This window comes from Haemaphysalis longicornis, unplaced genomic scaffold, assembly GCF_048455015.1.
Source record: "Haemaphysalis longicornis isolate Haplotype H1 unplaced genomic scaffold, Haemaphysalis longicornis Haplotype H1 scaffold_9, whole genome shotgun sequence".
Lineage (NCBI taxonomy): Eukaryota > Metazoa > Arthropoda > Arachnida > Ixodida > Ixodidae > Haemaphysalis > Haemaphysalis longicornis.
The window spans coordinates 31,030,592-31,053,899 of NW_027526460.1; the positions used below are offsets into that span (position 1 = coordinate 31,030,592).

General features: G+C 47.2%; 1 protein-coding gene across 3 annotated transcripts in view; it reads left to right on the top strand.

Moving 5' to 3' along the window:
- LOC144152979 (cubilin-like) overlaps window positions 1–23,308 on the top strand; it is a 276,959-nt gene that overhangs the window by 107,488 nt on the left and 146,163 nt on the right. For 2 of the 3 annotated variants that reach the window (XM_077684593.1, XM_077684591.1), the window contains exon 1: window positions 17,982–19,437. The exons of the other annotated variant lie outside the window; for it this stretch is intronic. The gene's annotated coding sequence lies outside the window, so the exon portion shown is untranslated. Of the gene's footprint in view, window positions 1–17,981; window positions 19,438–23,308 lie in introns of those variants that run through there. 3 annotated transcript variants of the gene reach the window in all.

Genomic DNA, 23,308 nt, shown 5'->3' on the forward strand with positions numbered 1-23,308 from the left:
GTCTAGACGGGTCACGTGACTCACGCCGCCGCGTGCACAAGCTGTAGAACGGAGAGTGCATCCGATGGAGCACGGCAAAACACGAAGCCGTAGCAAGGCGAGCGCATCGGGCCGAGCTTAAAATTCGCGAGGGAGCTAACAGATCTTCACTCATTTTTTTAATTTGTCTTGCTGCAGTGCTTGAGTGGTTTTATTTATTTATTTATTCATATACCTACATTTCGCCCAGGGGGCATCACAGCAAACACATTTTCACACGCGAAATGTGTCAACAAACAAAAAAGGAATAAAGAATAACAAGAAACAGGGAAACAAACAGATAAAAATATACACAAATATACAATATATATATAATATACAAAAATACGCAACATTGAAAGTAAGATACGTATGCATAAGCATGTGTATAAACTCACGCACAAAAGAAAACAAGTATGCAATAAGCAGACATGCGGGCTAGGAAGAATGGTGTAGAAATTTTAGCTTTGAAGATAACTGAGCTAATCTACAAGGAATTCGTTGTCGCTTGCGCCTTAGATAATTTCCCGGGGAAGCTGATTCCAGGATTGTATTGTGCGGGCAAAAAATGAATTCATAAAAGCAGTTGTACGAGCGGGCATTGCTTTAATCTTAGGCGCGGGGTCAAAGCGTTGCGACACACATGTGGCCGGAACCAGATGAGCATCTTCGTTGAGTAGTGTTTAGATATACCTCTCTTAGAAAAGCCATGCGAAAAAAGGCACGACGCGATGCAAGCGTAGGCCAGCCAACGGACCACCTTTCTTGCTACACGAAATCTGCCTCCTCACTTAACAGCAATCGAGACTCTGCGTCATTGCGCTGTTTTTTTCGTACGTTGTGTTGAGTTCGCCCAACAAATTTTGGCCCAAACAAAATATAATAGGAAAAAAAAATCAGCTGCGCGCGTTGTGTGATTTTACCAATTCTACCTAGTGTTTTTCGTTGCCAGCGCCGCTTTCTTTCAAACCATAGCGAATCATCGAAGCAACCACATACTCTAGCGGTTGTCCCGCCGTCTGCCGGCAGCTCCGAAGCTTCACGGCACTGCATGTGCCTGCCTTCATACCAGACGGCGCCACCGCCAAAGGGCGACGCCGAAAGACTCCTTTAATTTTTTTTTTTCCCGTTCGGCAGCCGGTTTCCGCGATGCTCGAAGGATAAATGCGTTCACCGCGGAAATCCATCATCGATTCCCACGGCCTGTCTGGTCCAGAGCTGCGGTAATTAATCACGTCGAACATTTTGAGCTTCTATCACGTCGCTTTTTAAAAATGTATTGGTCGCTTCGTCTCTTCTTACCTTGCAACCATCTTGCCGGTACTTCAATTTTACCAACGTTTGGGCTTAAGAAGAGGACACTGCGCCACTAAAAAAAATCATTAAACTCACTATTTCAACGTGAAACGTTTGTGTGAAACTCAGTCATTAGTCACCCCAGAGAAGAGGAGGAAACAACCAAGAGGAAGACGGAATTTTATCAGATTAAATTGTATTAGGTGGCTTTCCTCGAGGTGGGGCGGTGAGAGAGACCTGAAAAGAAAAAAAAAAAACAACGAAGCAAAACAAGCCTAAACTACCTTAACCTATGCCCACAAAACAGCACCTCAAGTTACTGCGATCGTTTCGAGGTTCGTGCTGCGACGATATCGGAGATCAGTGTTTTCAGGTTGCGCCGGAATGCTGCAAGGCGGGAACATAGATCCGCCCCACTTGTAACTGCGGAAACTCAACTCGTGTGAACTCTGCCAGTTGTTGTGGAGAAGAATGTCGGGCACATGTTTGGCAAGCGACGTCAAAAATAGTGAGCAGTCAACCGTTCTACGCAGCTGCTTAGCATTTTGCATTTTTTTTTGTTTTGGAGTTCAGAAAATTTGAATGTTCCAAGGCACAAAAAATGCTCACGATAAATGAAGTGTTCGGTATCTATACAAGTTCGTTCGCTTATTGGCTCAAGGTGAGAAGCCTTGCAAACTAAAGAAGCTGTAAAATGAAATGAAACAATATGAAAGCGGTGATTCGCAATTATCAGAACAGTCCGGCTACCCTGGAAAGAATCTTATGCTCTTCACCGCATTACTACAGTGCTAGAGGCAGAGCACCCTTGTAAGGCAAATTATTCAGTGTATAGTAATTTGTCGATGTGCTTTTCTATTATTATTCAGATCTAAAGTAACGAACATATACTGCAACATTTGGCCATGCTTTCCTTATTTAAAGGCGATAGTCTTTCTTAAGCCACCTAAATTCGACAATTTGGTCTATCTGTAACTGGATTGCAGGAATAAGCCACAAATGTTACGGTGAGCATAATCAACTGCTCCATTTCTGACCCAGTGGATATTCGTGGGGATTGGTGAAGAGAATGGAGAGAAGAGAACGTGTAATACAAAGAGTGATAGTAATAAAGGAGAGAGAGGAGGATAAAAAAAGAGTGTGCAAGACTCGTACGCGGGAGACTTGAAGGACGCGTTTCATGACGACGCAGCCTCGCCGGGAAGCAGTTACAACACAACGATGATGATGAAGGCACGACGATGGGTGAAGATGGTGTGGTGCTCGCATGTGACACATTGATGATGAGTTGCTAGGTGGGATTGACCATTACAGTAACATTTATGAAGCAACGATGACGCCTGTGCTCACAAATGCCCTGGGAACGGGATGGAGAGGACTCGGTAGCGAATCAAGTGGAGGGGGAATGGAGCTTCTGGAGCGAGGGGGCATATGATCGGAAGGAAGAGGGAGAGAGGGGAATGAATGAAAAGAGAAAAGCGGAGGATATTGAGGATCGGGGGGAAGAGAGTGAGTGAAATATGGAAAAATGTAGAAGTGAGAGGAGGTTAAGGAAAGGGCAGGGGCCAAAGAGGGGGTTGGAACGCGAGGAAACAGAGGAGTCGATCGCGATGATTAGTGTTTCGTAGGGGAGTGGGTAAGGGGAGGGAGAGTGTAGGAGGAGGCGGATCGGACGAGAGGGAAAGTGAGGAGGGCGGCGAGCATATGACTGAGTTGGCGGTGGTAAACGCAGGACTGGAAAAGGGCAGATGGGAAGAAACACTCCGACAACGGGGCTGGTCGATGGGAGGAGTTAGAAGACAGAGGGAATGGAAAGGGGAAGAAGATGAACCATGGGAGGAAGAAATGCGGCCGGAACACAATAGCGTTTCGGCCGCAACTAAGCGATAGCGTTCCGCGGATAGCGTTCCGCCGATATGATAGCGAACACGATAGCGTTCCGCCGGCTGCAACTAAGCAAGCAGATACGCCGCCAATTTGTTTTATTTATACGCTAACGAAGTGATAACTATACGCAGATACAACGACCCGAAAGTTTCCGAATCATGTGTAAGAATGGGCAGCTCTTTACCGCAAAATGCGAGTGTTAAAGGCAGAGCACGCTTGGCAGGGGATACATTTATTAACATGAAATGTTAGTAGGCTACTAGGCTACTTGGCCAGCATTTTCGTGCCCACAAAAGCGTGTTCCTCGATACAGACCGAAAATAACATTTGCTAGTCCTGGCCGGTTTAAAACCACGGATAGCGAGTTCGCTATACGATGCGCCACGGAAGCAGCCCTCCGCATGTTCAGTCCCTTCTCCGTGGATATGAGCCGAGGGTAAACAAAACGAACAAGAAACGCCAATGCTGCATCGAAATTAAAGACCCAGAAAAAGCACGAAGCGTAAAAAAAGGAAGGGCTGTAAAATGCGTCAACAAGAAAGCGCTGCTGGATCACCAATCCATATCAACCTGGAACTGTCCTGATCGGTTCAAGCCGCTATGCTACGTTACTGGTCTGTGTTACATACGTTTCACGAATCCTATAAAGTTGCCTACCTGCAATTAGACCTATTTTGTGGTGAATTTCCTGAACAGTTTAATTTTGTCATGTCAGCGGTTGCAGCCAGCCACCCGGATTCTCGCCGTCCGTGCGGTGTGGCATCAACATACAAGAGGCGCCCCGACCACCGGCGCCGGTGACACTCGATCAGGCACGGGGAACGTGGGAATGCGAATTAAGCCAACACTTCCCTCTCGTGCTATCCCAAGCATGCGGGAAGTGGATGCCCATCATCAATCATACCCACAAGGCAAGGCGTGTATATCGTATGACCAAAGCAGTCGAAAGACGGATTGGCAGTGACTGCAGTTATAGTGGACCCCTTTCCATGATATCTCGCTGCCGTTGTCCCCATTCCCCTTATTGTTACATTATCCCTTGGGGGCGTGTGCGGGGGTGTGCATGTTTGCGAGTGACTGCGTAATCGCCAGCTGTGCATTCATTACATTGTGTTGCGTACATATAATGTGCACCTTTTCTTAACAAAAAAACGTCAGTAACAAGCACTGATCGTCTACGCCGCTTGGGTGCCTTTATTGTCCTCTTTCTTAGCTCTTATATTTGCTTACTTTTTCTGTTTATTTTTCTTTCGTATTTTCTTCAGCTCCTACGATATAAACCAGGCATTAAACATAAAGTACCCCTGAAAACATTTTGTTGACATTTGCTTTCTTCCACAACGCTCTTTCCATGAAGAAGACCGAAGAACACGCGCCACATTATGTGATCATGATTTAACCTTTTTTTAGTTACAGCTCAGAAATCACGAAGTAATACAGTAAAAGTTACGCTTTGTAGCTCTCTCAAAACTAGCCTGTGAGATTCCTAAAAATGATTATGGTTTATAAAAATCAAGCCAGCTTCGCACTAGTGGCACGAACGGCCCAACCTAGCTTTTTCTTGGTTCGGATAAGTTTATGCGTGGTTATGCTTGGAGGCTCGGCCAAGTTTGCTGCATGGTTATGCTTCGAGACTCGGTCAAAACAGGAGTGATCGAGACACGGGAGTGACGCTCTTCTTCTGTCGCTCCGTCTCTCCCTTCGTCGAAGACCCGACTGTTGCGTCGCCGCGGCGGCGGAACGGAGCTGCTTTTATACCCCATGTTGACGTCACGGCTTCGCTTCACATCTGCGCATGCGCGGCCTCAGTCGGCGCGGCGAAGCGAACCTACGGTGAAGCGGTTCCAGCGCTCGCGAGGACCTCATCGCTCGGCGAGGTTTTGCAGCGCACGTTCGCCGGCCAAACCAGTAGCTTAAACAGCAGTGCTGTTAAAAATACTAACTGTATTTCGAACGCCACCCTCCTTCTCAGCAGCACAGTACTTTAGCCATTGAATTCCGGCGTAAAATTCCCGACTCAACGAATTTTTTAAGTAATAAACAAATTCTCATTCTTTTTGCAGTTGCCAATAAGTGTAATGCTGTCTGTATTTAATGCGATGACTTCATTAAATCGATAATCAACTGCAGGTTTTGTTGCAGTATTGCAATTTGCAAGTCACTCTTACATTGTTTCCGTTCGTTGTTTTGTTTTCTTCTCAGTGTGTAGTCAGGCCAACCGAACTCTTCTCCTGGTACTGTTTTTCTTTCTTCCTTTCCACCAGAAACAAAACAACATCGGCCGATAACCACACCTGCGCTACCACTCCCAGCAGCCATGACGCCTTAGACACAAAAAACCACAGCAGCGCACTTCGATGGCCAACCCACTTCCGCCTGATAATTATCAAATATTTATGAAACTCGGCAAGCTAGAGTCTATAGCACACAGCTTTGTAGCTTTTATCTGGTCCGATGGACCAGTGTCTACCTCTTGTTTATTTCGTTTTTTTACGCGTTCTTGGGGTAGCAATTACATATACGAGTTTTTTTCTTCTTCTTCTCTGAGTGAGCATCAACCGTTTTGCGCGTCTTTCTCGCAGAATTCCGAGTGCAGTTCTTTTTCCCGTGGTTTCTCGCGCAGCATTCTGTTCATCGCGAGCTTCCATTTCCCCTCGGCGCCCCTTCGCCCTTTTCCACCATAGCTGCCTCCTTGTTATGCGCATATGTATGAGGAGCTGCACACGATATAATGGCTGGACGAAATTGGTCCGGACAAGGGGAAGTTGCTAGAAGGAAGAACAGAAACACGATAAAAACACAAGTCGGACAGAGAACCGAAAGAAGGAAGCGGTACGTACAGGCTAGAAAAGAGGGAGAATATTAGCGGTGAAACCCTTCTAAGAAATTACAACGGCTTCAACGTGGATTAGTTCCTTGCATATGTTTTTCTTGCTCCAAGCAGAGTCCGACGTATGTTATAATGCATGTCTCTTTTTTATGATGTCTTTGTTACGTATGGGTTGATGGAGAATTAAGCCTTTCGGGTTTCTCCATAATGCAGAAGGAGAGCTTGTTCTATTTTCAGACTTGTCGCCTTACTTCGTGCTTATAAGGTCACTCGACTTCGAGTGAAACGTGAACCTTTGCAGCCGTTTGCGGCTTTGTTGAGCATAATTTTTTTTTCCCTTTCGAATCATGTTTGTCGACCGCATTCTGTCGGTTATTAAAATGATTTTGAAGCAGGAATCCCGAGAGACTGCATCGCAAGATTGTATACGAACGTATGCGAGTTCACTTTCAATATTTCTGGGTTAATTTAAGTTACGCCGTGCAGTGTCCTGAAGCAGAACTTTCTCAGAACTCGTAATTTGGAGGCATTACAAAAACAGCTGCCTTCCAAAGCAGACACGCTAGAAAAGTTACGCTCAAAACATATTCTGACAAATACACAGTTACATGATTACGTTGGAAGTAAGTTAAAATAAAAGAAACCCCACAATTTTTTTTGTAAAGCAAATAAAAGGAAAAGTGCAGAATTCGTTCAATTGAACTTCCCAAGAGTGAAAACTGCAAACGAGTCTTCCAGCGAAAACGAGAATGAAATTATATTATGGCAAGGCAGAAAATATCCCGAAATAAGTACGAAATATGATTATAAGAGCTGTTTGAAGCAAAGCTGTACCACGACACAAATATATGCGCATAAGCACTGCACAATATAATTATGGCGACAATACGTAATGACTCAGAATGATGATTTACCGGATGCTTAAGTATCTTGACGCAGACCTCTCCCAAAGTATGCGCATTACATTTGATGATTTTTTGAAGGGTCTATCCGTTAGAACGTAAGCGTTCAACGTACAAAGCGGCTTGGTGATAAAAAAAAATGGCCGCGTATCTGCTCCTTTCGTTGCGAATGTCGCCGAAAGACGATAGTCGACTGGCGCCCCGGCCAAGTAGAGGCCTCCCTTCTCTTTCCCGCTCACCTCTCATGCTGTTCCTTTCCCGGCTCATTCCTCCCAAGATAACACGCTAGTGGATTGCCCAAGACAATTTAAATTTACCGCGTTCTACCGCTCCAAGTCGGGTGTCTCGATGCCAGCGCTGCCGTACGGCGGAGACGCGCGCGAATTGAGGCACCCTACCACAACATTTATAGAACCACGATGCCCTACTGCACGAGCGTTCCAAGCGGAACGTGGATACCATCTAGTGGAACCTATCGTTGCTATTGTCGTTTGATTTCTTAAATGCCGCCAGGAAGCAGCGCTGGCAACAGCAGGCGACGGTTATCTGCCGTTGATGTAGTATTTCATTTGCTATGACAAAAACCAAGCAACCAAGAATTTTTTAATAAAGGAACACTGGAAAAATCACTTATGTATTGTTTTTCTGATTTATATTTGCGTATTGTCTTGTTCTTGTTCAACAATCTTGACAAGTATGAACAGTGACACCCGGCTTAGGCGTTTAGATTTGGCAGTGAGTATATAAGACTATTCCGCAGTTTCTGTTTAAGTTTGGCCAGGTGGCTGAGTCAAGTCACAGACAGACAGACAGAGAGACAAGCAGACCAAAATTTCTGCATTTAAGTAGCCCAAGAAAGACTATCGTCTTTAATAATGGAGTTTAAGACCAGTTAGAAGTTATACCTTCGTCGAAGCATGTTATCCAACCAGTTTTAAATGCAGAGCATTTGTATAACTCACGATGTCACCCGTGCGTCGGCGTCCGCAGCAGCCAGCCTCCCCCTACACTATAAAAAGAAATAACAGTTACCAGCGCCTGGTTTCGATCCCACGACCCTGCGGGCGGAACGCAAGGCACATGGTGCTCTACCCACTGCGCCACAAAGCCGACACAAAATGGAAGGCTACCAACGCGCCTTATATCCTTGACTCATTCAAACTACGTCAAGAAGTTGCTGATACAACGCATTCACTACCTGTGGGCGGAACGCGAGGTACATGGTGCTCTTCCCACTGCGCCACAAAACCAACACAGAATCAAAGGCTACGAACGAGCCTTATATCCTTGACTCATTCAAACTACGTCGTCAGCGGCGTGCGTTGGCGACTCAGCGGCGTGCTAGCGGCGTGATAGCTGCGTGGTGTACACGTGATAGCACCAACCCCCCAAACACTAAACGTTAACGCAATACACCCACCCCCTATGCGACGCATTTACTCGAGTCCCCCTCGCGGGGAGATGGGCCCATTTTTTTATTCCACACCACGTAGCATCCCAATGAGAGCCTCTGGGTTGCTATCTCTGAGAGTGTCTGTGGTTAGTAGCGCGTATCGGGACTTTGCTTGGGGCCTGCAATACGTTAGCATCCAGCATCAGTCGCTGCCGCCGACGCCAGTGAGCTCAATCATCGCTGTCAAGCGACGAGTGATTGGCGGAGATGGAGGGGAAAGGGCCCGAATGTGCGCAAGCTGGCGGAGATCCGTAACCACCACTTGCCTATTTTGTTTATAAACTAAAACTCGTCGTTCGTCCTCTGCGGCCTAAGGGTGCAGTCTGTTTTTGCAACGCCAAATGTCTGCGTTCGAGTCCATGCAATTAGAAGTATTCTGGTGTTCACCCAAATGATTCTTAAAGTAACAGACATTCTTCCGGATCAATTCTAAACAATAATTTTTCGTAAATAAGGGTAGTTTGGTATCATTCAGGCTGTCTTAGGTGCACGACGTAGCATGAGGATTTTCGTTTAATTGACGGTCTCTACAGCGTAGCAAAAGCCGGTTATGTACCATTCGGGAAGAAGAATACCACGCCTCTTCATCCTGGCGCGTTGCAATCGCCGACCCGTCCGACGTAGCAGCAGCGGTGCAAAAAAAGTGGAATGCCCAAGGGTGCGAGATATCATGCGGGCGGCGTAGTGAGCTTTGCGCACAAGCAAGCATTTTACACCTGCAAAGAGTACATTAAAGTCATAATATGATTGATTTCATTCTTTTTGTCTAAAGTTATGCGTTTTTATGCGACTTGTTTTGATTAGGACGACAGTTTTTGTAAAACCTTAGCGCCTCGTAGTTGCAATAGTTCACAGGAGAAACAGCGTATTCCATGCTTCTTTACACCTGCGTGTGCAGCACTATTGCTACATTTTTCCTAACGAATGCTGTCTTTCAAGCACGACACACCATTTTCTAAACTCTGCGGGGCCGGCATTTGTTACGTGGTGCAGAACGTCGACTAAATTTGAGAAGTGGACCCTTCTATCGCTCGAGAGGCACTAAATGATAATTAGTTTCGGTTTTAGAAATATGTACAAGTAATACAGGAGAATATTTTTCTTCCATTAAAAGCATTTAGCTTCTAAATTAAGAAAACACAAGGATTGTGCTAGCTGTATTTTGGGCAGTCAGCGCGCAAGGCAGGAGACTGTACCTCGACGCCATGGTGCTTAACGGCGAGACATTTGCGTAGTGCCTCGGCATTATATCGCTAACGTTCAGCGCGAACCACTTAACGGCGCTCGATCTACAGACGAAATGTCAATCCTGCACCGGGGAGGAAGCGAAAATAACGCCTTTCTAACACTGAACCGAATTGAGGCAGTTTTCACAAAAGGTAGTCGAAAACGCTTTTCGCTAAACTGTTGATTTGACATCGCAATGAACATACCAATATAATTCCCGGTATTAGTCCAATAATATTTACCTCCGTGACGTGGCGGTATCGAAACCGTTGTAGTCGGACTTTGAAAATCCGATAAATTGTTCTTGAACCAAAGGCCAGCACGCTGAATAAAACGAGCCCTTGCCGAAAAACCGCTTTCAATGAAACGAATCATCTTGGAGCCACTCTGAGTCAGAGAACGATCCAGATTCTTATTTAGATTGCTCAAAGGGCAACCACGAAAGAAATGCGCAAGAAAAAGTACCAACTTCGGTAAAGGCAGTTCAGACAACCCTTGGTAGTCGTTCGGAAACAAAACAGAAAGAAAGAATTGAGGGAAGATGTTATTTGCATCGTCTCCATACCTTTTACTCCTTAAACCGTCGCTCTTACTGAGCGCACTGTAGCGTACGGAGCCCTGCCATCGTATACCTATATAAGCAAAACGCCACCTGGCTCAACGTAGACTTACAGGTTATTTTTACGCCTAACTTAACAAATCGTATCGTTTGTGGGAACAATTGAATCCAGATCTTTCGAATACGGCAGTAGCGCACGCCGTAAGTGCAGTTCCGTCGGTGTTTTGCGTGTATGTGCCAGGGACGTACAGTCCTCGATTTTTCCCCGCTGTTAAGAATCGCGGCGCTCACCCGACAGTCGTCTTCCTTTCCACCCAAACGACAACGACGATACGTTTGACTCTGACTCGGGCCCTCCGCATGCAGAGCGCCCACAAAATAAAGTCGGAAGAAAAAGAAAAGTAAGGAAATAAAAGCCGCGGTAGAGTTCACGTCTCAGGTGGAGCGGAAAGAACGTTTCGTGGCCGCTTCCAACGTGAAAGGTTTCTTCCCCGGCTTCCGCACGGATACGAGAGGAGTCTGAAAGCAATAAGGGTCGCGCCTACTCTTCCACCCCGAAATTTGCCTCCACTGAGCTCATTGATTTTTCTACCTTCCTCTCCCCTGTGACTTCTTTGCCCTTCTTGGACGAAGTTGCGCTGCTCTAGATAACCGGGTCAGCGGGCAGTGCTATAGAAGCCACAATGACTTCTCTATAGTTAGCCGGCATTTTCACTAAGCGGGATATTCGCAGCGAGAGACGGACAGGAACCCTGAACTTCGCATAATTTTAAGGCCAGACATAGTTCTCTTGAGGGTACAAGCGCGCAATATTTGATTTATTTCAGCTAGAGGCTTCGATTTTTGAAAGAAAGAACGAAAGTGGAGAAAAACATGCCCGCCGGGTGGGCATGTTTTCCTCCTTTTTTTTTCTTTCTTTCTTTCTTTCAAAAATCTGTATCTCTTTCAAGGATAATAAAACTACGTACCACATTCTCCCCCTTGGCTTTCATTGGCTTTCTTGACCGCCTACCCTTATTTCTGTAATAATTCAACGAGCCCCTTATTTAACCCTTCTTAACATTTACACACACGCACACACACACACACACACACACACACACACACACACACACACACACACACACACACACACACATATATATATATATATATATTAGAGAGAGAGAGAGAGAGAGAGAGAGAGAGAGAGAGAGAGAGAGAGAGAGAGAGAGAGAGAGAGAGAGAGAGAGAGAGAGAGAGAGAGAGAGAGAGAGAGAGAGACGGTTATTTGATGTGAATCGGTAAGGTCAGACCAGCTGACGGTAGGGCTTCCTACGCCAGGTGGGGTGACTACAGTAAGGCGGGGTGTATATTAGGCATTGAGAGGACAACAGCAAAGCAGGAAACAAGAAACGTTGAAAATGAGATACAAGGAAATGCTGCATGAAAGTTCGGACTGAAACAAAAGCGGAAAAAGATATCGTAAACGTATACGCTCAATTAAAATTACAAAAATAGGGAAGCTTGCATGAATGGCGAAGGTGCACTAGGTGAGCATTGCCGGACACTGAGTTAAGTTGCGGTATCATTGTTTATTTGCATAGCTGCGGTGCTAGTAATCGTCGCCATATGCATCGAAGAGGTCGTCCTGCTCTTAGCGGCGAGAGGTGGATGCATGGTCATCCTCAGCCTTGTAGACTTCCACCAGCTCTTCGACATCGACTAGAGGCAGCGGTGGCTGGATCTGCAAGTCGTCTCGGGAAGGATTGGCGCACTCGTAGCCATGTCTCTAATTATCCATAATGGCTTCTAGAGGATGCGGAGGCCGCGGTGACCTCTCCAAAAGCAAGGTGACTTTTAGACGCTGCCGCGCGGGAGGGTTCTGCTACGGTACCGAGCGCATGTGCACGACGATACAAAGACGAACGAACGAGGGGCGTATGCTATGACGTCTTTTGCTCGTTCACAGCAGTGTTGTCACGATTACGGCGAACACTGGAGTTCTTTTCTTTTCTTTTTTTTTGCTAAAGCCATTGCGCGAGCCGGGGACTCGGCGGTCACCGCGAGGCACGCGCTCACGAGCGCTCTGCATTTTCTCGCTTCTCGGTGTTCCTTTTTTTTTTTTTTTTTTTTTTTACTAGAGCCACTGCGCGTCTCGGGGACTCGGCGGTCACCGCGAAGCATGCGCACAGGAGCGCTCGGCATTTTCTTGTGGTATTTTCTCCTGCAACACAGAACTTACGGCCAGGAACAACAGCTACGCTGTTAAAAAACGGCACAAAATAAAGGAAAGAACCCCAAACCAAGAACAAGAAAAATATCCCTAGACAGTGGCGCTAGATTTCCCTCTAGTATATATTAGTATGAAACTCTATGCTCTTTACCACCGGTTGCGTCTCAACGCAGCACTCAAGTACTCCTACCGCCATCCCCTTATCTAACTGCAAATCCCTATTGAGACAATTGTGGACTGGATTGTCGGAAACAGTTGAGCGCACCTTGTTAGAGCGTCCAGCATACAGGCAGGAAAGAAATCACCTCGCACGAAAGACCGGGTGCCTCAACTACGGATCTATATCTTTGAAAGCTCTTCTTGGACCCTGGCCGTCTACATCATCTCAGCGAAAAGTGTTGGTTGCCTTAATTGATTATTTACACGAAATCGTCGCCGCAGAGACACTCCAGAACTTCATATTCTCGCCTGTGAGATCATGTGGACTATTACATCACCCACGCAAAGCTTCAGGTTCACTTTTTAAGTGCGAATGCACTTTATAAGCGACCCCAAACCTTCCACCGCCGGCGGCGGCGTCCGCAGTCCTCCTCTCCCTAAACACGGCGTGGAGCGGAGAGGAGCGTCGGTAGCAACGGCGCGGTGACGTCACTTCACCACGTGACCGCGCTCGCTCCGCCTCCTCACCGTGGCTGCGCGGGTGCGCGCCGCTCCCCGCACCGCTCCTCGCGCCGTGACGTCATGGTATGACGTCACAGCGCGCCTCCTCTCCCCAGCAGCTGCCGCGCGCCTCTCTCTCCACCGTGACGTCACACTCTCTCCTCTCCCCCTCGCTCGGCTGCAGCTGCCGTGCGCCGCTGTCCCTCTCCCCTTGCGCTCGCCTCCTCTCTCAGCCACCTGGCTCGGCGCGGCGTACCCCCCTATATATGCAGCGATAAACTGCCAGACCTCCGTGGGTCGGCTCGCGCTTGCGCTCACGGGCGAATGCCAACGGATTTTAACTTTACTCCCCCTCATAGCATCACCCCGTGCATTCGCACTTAACCATGTTCACCCTCGGGGAAATGCTTGGGAGTTTTTTTACCTCTCCTTTTTTTCCCTCTCTCTTCCGCCCTACTTCCTTTAGGGACTTTATCCCTTCTCCCCATCCCAGCAGAGTAGCATGCAAGCGGGAACATGCCGGCAAACCTCTCTGCTTTCATATAATAAAGAGCTCTCTCTCTACATACATACACAGACATACATACACACACATCCATCCATCCATCCATCCATCCATCCATCCATCCATCCATCCATCCATCCATCCATCCATCCATCCATCCATCCATCCATACACACACACATACATACATACACACACACATACATACATACATGCATACATACATACATACATACATACATACATACATACTGAGAGAGTCGACGGGAACGCTTGAGGTCCGCTTTATTTGCGAGCGCCGGGCACGGACACCAAAGGACAGCAACCGTTCCAGCAGCGGAGATGATGATCAACCGTCGAGAAAGAAGATGAAATGAGATGATCATGAACGCGCACAATGTCTAAACGACAACGAAGCATAAAAGGGATATTGGCCGCTTCCCGTTGCAAAACCTCTCCTTTGCCGATTTCACGCTCACAGTATACACACACACACATACATACATACATACATACATACACACACATACATGCATACACACATACATACATGCATACATACATACACAAACATACATACATAGATGCATACAAACATACATACACATACGTACATACAATAAACCATCGTTATAACGAAATCGTTTAACTCAAAATATCGCTTTATTCGAAATTTCTTCTGGTCCCAACCCAAACACATGCATTTTAGGCCGCATTACTCGAAGCGCACGAAGAGCTTGACCCCCTTAGAGCGAATTGGCGAGCGGGCGCGTCGCCGAGCTAAAACTTCTAGCACACTCTAACCGAGTGGCGGCGAGTCAGGCGAGTCAGGCTGTCAACATGGCGGGTTAACGCAAGCTGGTGCTTTTCATTTCATTTCATTTCATTTATTTGTTCCTTAAGGGCCCGAAGGCATTACATAAGGGGGGGGGGGGCAAATACATATAGAGAAGACAACAAAAAAGAAAGAAAAAATAGTGACTGACATGCATCAGTCAGCACAACTAACAACAACAACAAAAAAAGAGTATCAGAGAAAACTAATACCAAATTACCAAATACACATGTTCAGTTATAATACATTGCTTTTCCGGCGATCGAGCCGGTCAGGATCGATTCCCCCGTCCGACTTTAAACAAACGGTCGAAATGCGTGATAGGGCCATTGAATTTTGTTCCTAGACATTGGGCAATGGCGTGGTACGCGATGATGGTGCGCGAACACCGACACTCGTTCCATAGAACCAACAGTGTCGTCGACAACGGGGCGCCAAAAAAAAAAAAAAAACACTCTTGTGTAGCGAACTTAACAGCTGCACACTTCGAGAAAAAAATTGCCCAGTGATCATGCAAAGCCCCTAGTGCAAAAGCGGTCGGTTTTCATAATTGCGCTGAGTTCCCACAATAAGCTGTTAATCGCTGTTTTAGCTCAACAAACACCACCTCAAACTCGAGCAACTGCGTTTGCGGCACTTTACCGCGCGAAACTCTCGTAGCGTTCCGTGACACCCACACGCCCCCTGTAAAAGTGACCACTGGCCCTGCCCCTTTTATGTGCGGCAACCGCAGCGTCAAGCAATGCTTGGCCAAAGTGGAGCAGGGGTTGCTCGCGCCCAGCAACAACTTGAAACAGCCAAAGCTCACTCCTTTTTGCACCCGAATAAAGTTTTGCTTCACTGAATACATTCTGCTTTGATTCCTCACAGCTGTGGCGCAACTAAAGCTCGAATGCTATAGCTTTTCTTGAGTTTCCGTTTACATCTAAACACTGCTTATAACGAAGTTTTTGGCCGTCCCGCTGACTTAGTTATAACGAGGGATCACTGTACATACATACATACATACATACATACATACATACATACATACATACATACATACATACATACATACATACGTACGTACGTACGTACGTACGTGCACATGTGAATGCATGCATGTGCATAAATATACTTTCAAAGCATTACAATACCGATCCCTACCAGTTTTCACACATTTTCTTCTATATTTCATCACCATCATCTTTCAGCAAGCCAAACGGGTCTCCGTCATCTTCACGCGCACATAATCGTCGTCATCTCTAGTTCTTCCTCTCGACCGGCTGCGAGATACCCGAATAACGGTTTCCGTCAGCGGAGTCTCAGGCCGCACAAAGGGCGATTTCACGTCTCGAGAAACCGCCACGACGCCTTCTCCGTCGGCGGCTAACTGGTCAACAAGGAACACGTAAAACGAAGCGCGCGTGTTTGCCTCGTCAAGAGCCTCCGACCTTTCCTTTGAACAGCGTGGTCGGCACGCGGCGCCGCGAACACAGCCGTGCGCCTCACCTTCTTCCCTTCCGGTGCTCGTTTCCTAAAAGAGAGCCGGCGGCCGGCAGGGCAGCGCTGGGGCAAGCAGCCGCAGTGGCTTTCGGACATGAACACCTTCCGGATCAAAAAGCCACCTAGCCGAACTCCACCGCCTCAACACTGCTGAACTATTTACAATGCACAGCCGACAGCGGCCCCAATGTGCTGGAAGTTTCAGTAGCACCCCACTGACAACAAGCGGCGTTTTTTCACCTATCTACTTACCCCCAAGGCTTTCCATTTTATCTGGCAGGCGTTGCTGCGAGACCGCCCGCTGCACCGACGACGTGGCCCGCTGTTTTGACAGATGTAGGGCAAGTGTTTACGTCTGTGCGTCGTTTCATATCCTTCCTCGAGACTAAGCGAGATTGATTGTGTTCCTTTGAAAAGAGTGCAGCCTGCGCCGCACGAAGCTCAGCCGAGCGGAGCGTGGACTCCGGCTTGAATAGGGAGGAGCAGAAAGGAGTTTGCCGCTCTACTTCTTTTTTCTCTCGTTTTCCCATGCTCCAGTTTTAGGCCGCTTGGCGCAGTCACCGCTATAGCGCGCAGCCGCTGACGGGGCGCGCGGGAGTGTTGCAAAGCCTCCGGGCCTCGTTCTATCGGCACTGGCACGCCGCTGGCTTCCCGAGCCCCACTCACAAACAAGCTTTTCGCAGACTCTCGCAGGTGTTGGCGTTTTGAGGACGCATCGTGCAGGCTGGGAGTCAAATGAGCTTTACTGGAAAGGTTTGCCACAAATGAGGATTTCTACTGCGCATTCTGGTATTCGAAAACAGAGAGAACAAATCTGGGGCCGAATTCTCTAAAACGACGGGGCGTCGTTTTGAAACGACGGGGTAGCGCCATGCAAATGCATGTGTTCTGGGGTTGTGGCCGGCGCCTTGGGGTTCCCTGCAGGTGCGTGAGCCGCAGAAAAGCGCTGTGGCAAGGGCGCGAAGCGAAGGAAGAGCAATCCACTAATCGCCTTCCAGTAGTTTTATTTGTTTTAGTTTTGATTAAGCACGTACGGTTCCGCTTTCTCCTCACCCGCCCAGATGCGGCTTCTCCCGAGCGCTACAGACCACACCTCCTAGAGGACGAAGTCTGGAGATATTTGGCTGTTACGTAAACTACCACTTCCAGAATTACCGACTCAGCTCCTGCATCTCGGTGACGGACGTTGGGCACTCAGCGTATCCGTATATTGCAAAATACTGGAGCCAGAAGCGTTCAAGTGTGTACTCACTGTATGGGTGAAAGTGGAGGACGAAACATAACCACATCCAATTAAAGCACACGCTTCATTTCAAGCCGATCAACCTCGGATTTTTTTTTCCAGATATGTTTTTTATACAGTGATGTTATGCTCATTTATAAACACTAGTGAATCGGTTACACCTTTGATAAAATCATGACCGAGAAAACGTAGTATCCGGCTTTATAATATATGTAAAAGTTAAAATACGACAGTCGGGCCGATCTTTTGCTACGTCAAATCGAAGAAAGAGCATTAATATTTAACTCATTGACGTTTATTGTAATTGAGGATAATAGGATGCTCAATCGCTTTCTCGAGGCCCCATTGAACAAATGGGCGATTTAATCTAGTCTATTCATTGCTTCAACACACGGGAAAAAATATTTAGTGAGCAACATACTTTTTCAATGGGAAATGTAAGCCAACTCGGCACAGGCATTCATAATTACTCTGTTAAGGAGACCGTAAGCAGGAATTGTGCGTAAACTTCGATGAACACCCAACCCCGCACGCACACACGTACACACAAATGCACACGCACTCACGTGCCAGCTGACGTGCCTCCACCCTATAGTACGCGTACGGACGCGGTTTGTACGCAACTTAACAGCGGAGCTCGTGGCGTTCGTGCTCAGCGCCGCGGCGGTGTGCCCAAAGGCCGCGTACTGCCCCTCCGCTTTTCGTCTCACACACAATACATTCGCGCACAGCTCAGCGCCCTCGAAGAGCTCCGACATTCCTGGCGAGTTCGGCTGGGCGCAGCTTGCTTGCGCGTCCGCGCCGATAGAGCGCGCCACCTGTCCCCGAACCTCGGCCCGAGCGGCGCCCGCACCTTGGAGACCGGGGTTCTTCTTTTCCTCGGCGTTAGCGCAACCAGTTGCCCACCGCACCGCGCCGAGCTCCGCACGCTTGGCACCGGCATCTGGACGTTTCAGCTTCGCTCTCCGTTTCCTCTCTGGCCTCTATTCCTCCGCACCGACGGTGAACTGGTGAAATCGTATTCGCCGCGATATACCGGGAAGAGGACATCTACGCCGCAGCTTTTGCAGCTTGAATCAGTTCGTGTCGTGGCCCCGTCCCTTTTTATTTTCGATCTCTCGTCCTACAGGCTTCTCGGATTTGTGACGGCGTTGTGCTTCCGGACTGTGTGAACAAGTACAAAATTCCGTGAACTAGATCACCCTCTACGCCCCGCGATAGACGCGCATTGAAGTGACTTTTCAGATAACTCAGGCTCTCTACTTCTGCGTTCGAACTTATCAAACAGCTCGGTGAATTGCGTCAAAAAGTTTTGCTTGCTCGTTTCACGTGCCGAGCTGTATCGATAACTCCACAATATTTTTCGGAACTAATAGTTCAGGCTGTTCGTCGGGTTTTTCAAACTGACGTCACCTTCGGCGGGGAAGTCTGAGTCATCGAACTTTCCGTCGGGGTCTCAGCCGCGTGAGGGCACTGCCGCTCGTCAAACCCGTCTTTCGAAATCGACGCCTCGTCGACGAATTTACCTTCGAAAACAAAAACGCCGTATTTTGGAGAGTTGAAAGTCTCGCCAATGTTCAAGAACAACCGCTGAGAGAGCCACCCCTCATTTCCCGGTGCGTCCCGTGTCGTCGCAAGCTTTCCTTATTGGAGACTGAAAAACCCACAACAGTTTCGATGATGCTTCTCGTCGCCGTGGGGTTTGTGCTCATCCTTCTGGTGGTGTTCCTCATCGTGATCATCGCCTACACGCAGAGCGCAGTGCTGATGGTCGTGTGAGTTGGAGTCACGCGAACTTCGTCGACATGTCGGACTGCGGGCGCTGGAGTCGGCACCACTGGGCGGGGACGACTGCAGAGCGTCGCTGCGCGGATGGCGACGAAAGATTTAACAGAAAACTGGCCATTGGGATTGATCGTCGGCTGAGCCGTCTGCTGAAGGAAGATGCGTCGTCGGTGATGGACGAACCATGCATTCGTGGTGACTCGGGTGTTAGGATGCCACTTTTGTGGGCGAGGACGTGAACGTGGGAAAGCGGTGTGCGGAGAAGGGGGTCATCACGACGGGGGAGGAGTGTGAGTTACGAAGGGGCAGGGGGGGGAGGGAGTAATTGCGCCTGACTATACGTCTATTTGTTATTCTCTCGATGTGTGCGTGTTAGTACGTAGAAGAGTGTGTAGGTCTTGCTCGATTAATAGCTTCGTACGTCGCGTGTTCATCATCGTCGTCGTCGGCATCGTCGTCGTTTTGTTACGTGTGCGTGCGCGTGTGTTTATACGGATGGCCCGCTTGGACGTCGACGCTGGCAAGGAACGAAATCAGGTGAGTTACTTTCTTGCCTGACGGGAAAGTGTTTGGGTGTAGGTATTACGTTTTGTTTTGTTTTTATTGATTGTTTTTTTTATAAGATGGGGAATGTTACTCTAACTAGGGCGAGCAAGTGCAGCTCGGAAAAATAATGAATAACATCTATTTTGTGTTCTAGCTCCCCAGCTATGTTACCTATTACTCTTAATCCCATCGGCATAGCTAAAGTTCTAGACTCCTTGAAACTATCTTCTTCATGTGGTACCGACAGCATTAGTGTAAGACTACATCAATGTTTCTATGCAAACTCTTTCAGTAATCATTATATCAAGGTTCACTTCGAGGTGATTGGCTAACGGCGAAGGTGGTCCCTACCCACAAATCCGGGGTGAATATTCACCTTTCAATTACCGACCCATTTCCCTTACTAGAGTCTCGTGCAGAATATTTGAACATGTAATATTCCCTGAGCTAGCAAACTGTCTCGACTCCAATAACTTTTTTACACCGTCCCAGCATGGACTTAGAAAAAAAAATATTCTTACGAAACGCAAGTAAAATCTTTAGTGCAGTCCTTGCACACGATCACCGACAGTCGATCCCAGGCTGACTGCATTTCCTTAGACTTCGCCAAAGCCTTTGATAAAGTTAATCATCATCTTTTGCTAATAAAACATCCAAGACTAAACATTGACCAGGGTCTGTTAACGTGGATTGAGCAGTTCCTAAACAATCGCTCTCAATTCATATCTGTAATAGGCGTCGATTCCCCCTTTTCCCTGGTAACGTCAGGTGTGCCCCAAGGCTCACTCCGCGGACCTTTACTGTTTTTAATATATATTAATGACTTGCCGAGCTGTGCATCCTCTTCTGTTCTCTTATTCGCAAATGATTGCGTAGTTTATCGTAAAATATCTGATAGTCCTGACGTCTTTCAGTTACAGGCTGATCATATGGTGTAGCACGTGGAATGGTGAATGGTGTAGCACGTGGAATATGGACCTTAACGTAAATATATGCAAAGTAATGCGCGTGTCCCGTACCAATTCTGACCCAGCTGATTACCTTCTTAATAATATCAGTTTGACGTCAGTAACCAGCCATAAATATCTCGGCGTATATATCGCTTCCGATCTCAGTTGGCAATGTCACATTAATTACATAATTAACAACACCAATCGCTCACTCGGATACCTACGGCGGAACGTTTCTAAAGCCCGCCTTGCTACTAAATTATTCTGTACAAGTCCTTGATTCGCTCAAAGCTCGAGTATGCATGATCTGTCTGGGACCCCGGACTTTTGACACTCATACATTCACTTGTATTAGTCAAAAAAAAAAAAAAAAAACTCTGCACACTTCATTTTGTCGAACTATCATCGCACTAGTAGTGTTACGTCAATGAAAAAAAAAGTTCTCCCTCCCTCCCTTGGATATGCGCAGGAAAATTGCTCGACTTTGCTGATTTCATAAAAATTACCATCACCAAACCTTGAACCATCAGTTTATCAGCCGCCCCTTCTAGTTTTCTTCTCGCCGCGATCATTGCTACAGTCTATGTCACCACGTGTAATCATGATTCATTTGTTTTTATTTATTCATACCATCCACTGCTTCTGAGTGGAACTGCCACCCCTCAGATTTGGTGTCAATAGCTGATAACGAATTTTTTCATGCTGAAATCCCCAATTCTATTCTTCACCAGGGTCTGTGAATTGTACTTTTGCTGCTTGTTCGCTGTGTTACTTGTTTTTCTCTAGGACTTGCGAGAGAACACTTGTGCTGCTTGATTTGTTTTTTGCGTTTTTTCATTCGCTGTATTTCCGACACTGTTTACTTTTTTTGGCGTTAACATGTCACAGCAGTGTTGACGGATTTGTTCATGTTATTGTATCGTGCCTCCTCTATTTGTATCTTTCCCTTTCCCCCTCCCCTCTGTAATGCGACTGCGCCTGAGTGCGACATAATTGAAATGAAATGAAATGAAACAGCATTAAAACATGCCCAACTACGTGGGACCGCTTCCTGAAAGTAAAAAAAAAAGTGAAAGCAAAACACACAGAGCAAACAAAAAAATTAGCCAAAACAATTTATTTAAACTCTGGTATTCTTTTTTTCTTTCAAATAACTTGAACATCGTTGCCGTCACGATCATCAATCTCGCCACAGGCCTATTTCTGTCCACTGCAGGGCAAATGTTTCTTTTATAGACTTCTAACTGCCCCTATATTGCGGAGTATGAATGAATTCTTATATCTCATCCATCTAGTCTGCGTTTGCCTACTTGTAGTCTGTCTGTAGACATTCTGTTACCCGTATGGTCCACTTGTTCACAGTTCTCTGCATTACATACACGGCCCAACGTCACGTCTTTCTAAGCATTTTAGCTATAGGATACGCTCCACCCGAGTGTACTTCCCCATACACGGGTACATTTTAATCGAAGGAAAGATAAGCAGTCAGTTTTTTAGGACTGGCTGGCGCTGTTGGCGTCTCCTGTCGTCATCGTAATCGTCGTCTCATGTAGTCACGGTGCTAAAACACTGGGAAACTAGTTTACGCCTCGTTTAAGACACGAGACACGAGACGAGAAACTCGTTTAAGACACGAGACTTTTACAGCAAAGCTGTATGCGTACCTCCACCTCCATAACGGTTTCATCTCCGTTGGCAAAAACACCAAGGCACCAAGAATACACTTATACACTGCATGCTTCGCTCCTCCCCAGGTTTCAAGTCAGTGGAGATGGCCCGGGAACTTTTTAAGGTTGGCAACGGACAATCTTAAAACCCACTATACCATAAGCAGCTAGAAAGGGTAGACGCGATTGCGGGCTTAGTAAGGCACGTAAGGACAAGATTAATGCGCGCAAGCTTTGCCTGCCAGACTCTACCGTAATACAGCCCGATTTTTTTGCGAGCACAAGCCCAGTCGCAAAAGCCCTTGTGTCGGAAGCCCTGTTCTCTATAGATGCGTGCTACAATACCACGCTAAAGGTCCTGCGACGTTAGTAAAATTCTGTGCTCTAGAGCCGTGTGCTAAAAGCACCGCATTTAAAGACCCGTGACGTTAGCCTTGCGTGTCAAAATCGCCGCGTTCTGTAGGTGCGTGCTATGAACACCGCGCTACAATCCCGAGCTCTGAAGCCGCGTGATAAAATCGTGGGCTGGAAATCCTGCGACGTTAGCACCGTCTGACAGAGGCACCGTATCTACAGCCCGTCTAACATTCTCCTGTGACGATGTGCTGAAGGAAGATGAGGCAACAAGCCTGGTTTCGCTGCGGCAGTTTTCGCAAGATGCACAAGCACGGAGAAGGAGAAATGATAGGAGAAAAAGGACAAGATGAAGAATTTGGAAGAGCGCACTGTTGCACAACTCTGCTGTTAGGAAAAATACAATCCAGGAAAAAAATCTAGGAAAAATACAACACATCTGTGGCATCTAGTCAGGGCTATAATATGAGTGTAAATATATTATCATTGTCAGCGAGAGTAGTGGCTAGAGAGTGATGTTTCGAGATAAATACACATCCCTAAGGCGCGAATAAAAATGTCGAAATCATTTGCAATACACCATCAAGAAAGCCGACAGAGGCAAGAATTCTCCGCCTTAGGACGCAAGTCCTTCACGGATTTTTTTGTTTACGGGGTAAAACGGGACATTTGAGACGGGCTTTTATTATAATAGGCTTTCGGCAACGGCCAACGCGCATGGGAAGAAATGACTGCGGTGGTTATGCTTTTAGATCAAATAAGATGGGGCTACTGCCTCTAAGTATCGGGAACACAGCTTGTAAAATCGTGGGTTTTCTGGCAGCACCCAGTGCGTCCTCCTTCTGTAGGCCTTATCGCCCCAGCCATTTTTAATCAATCCCATATGAATCC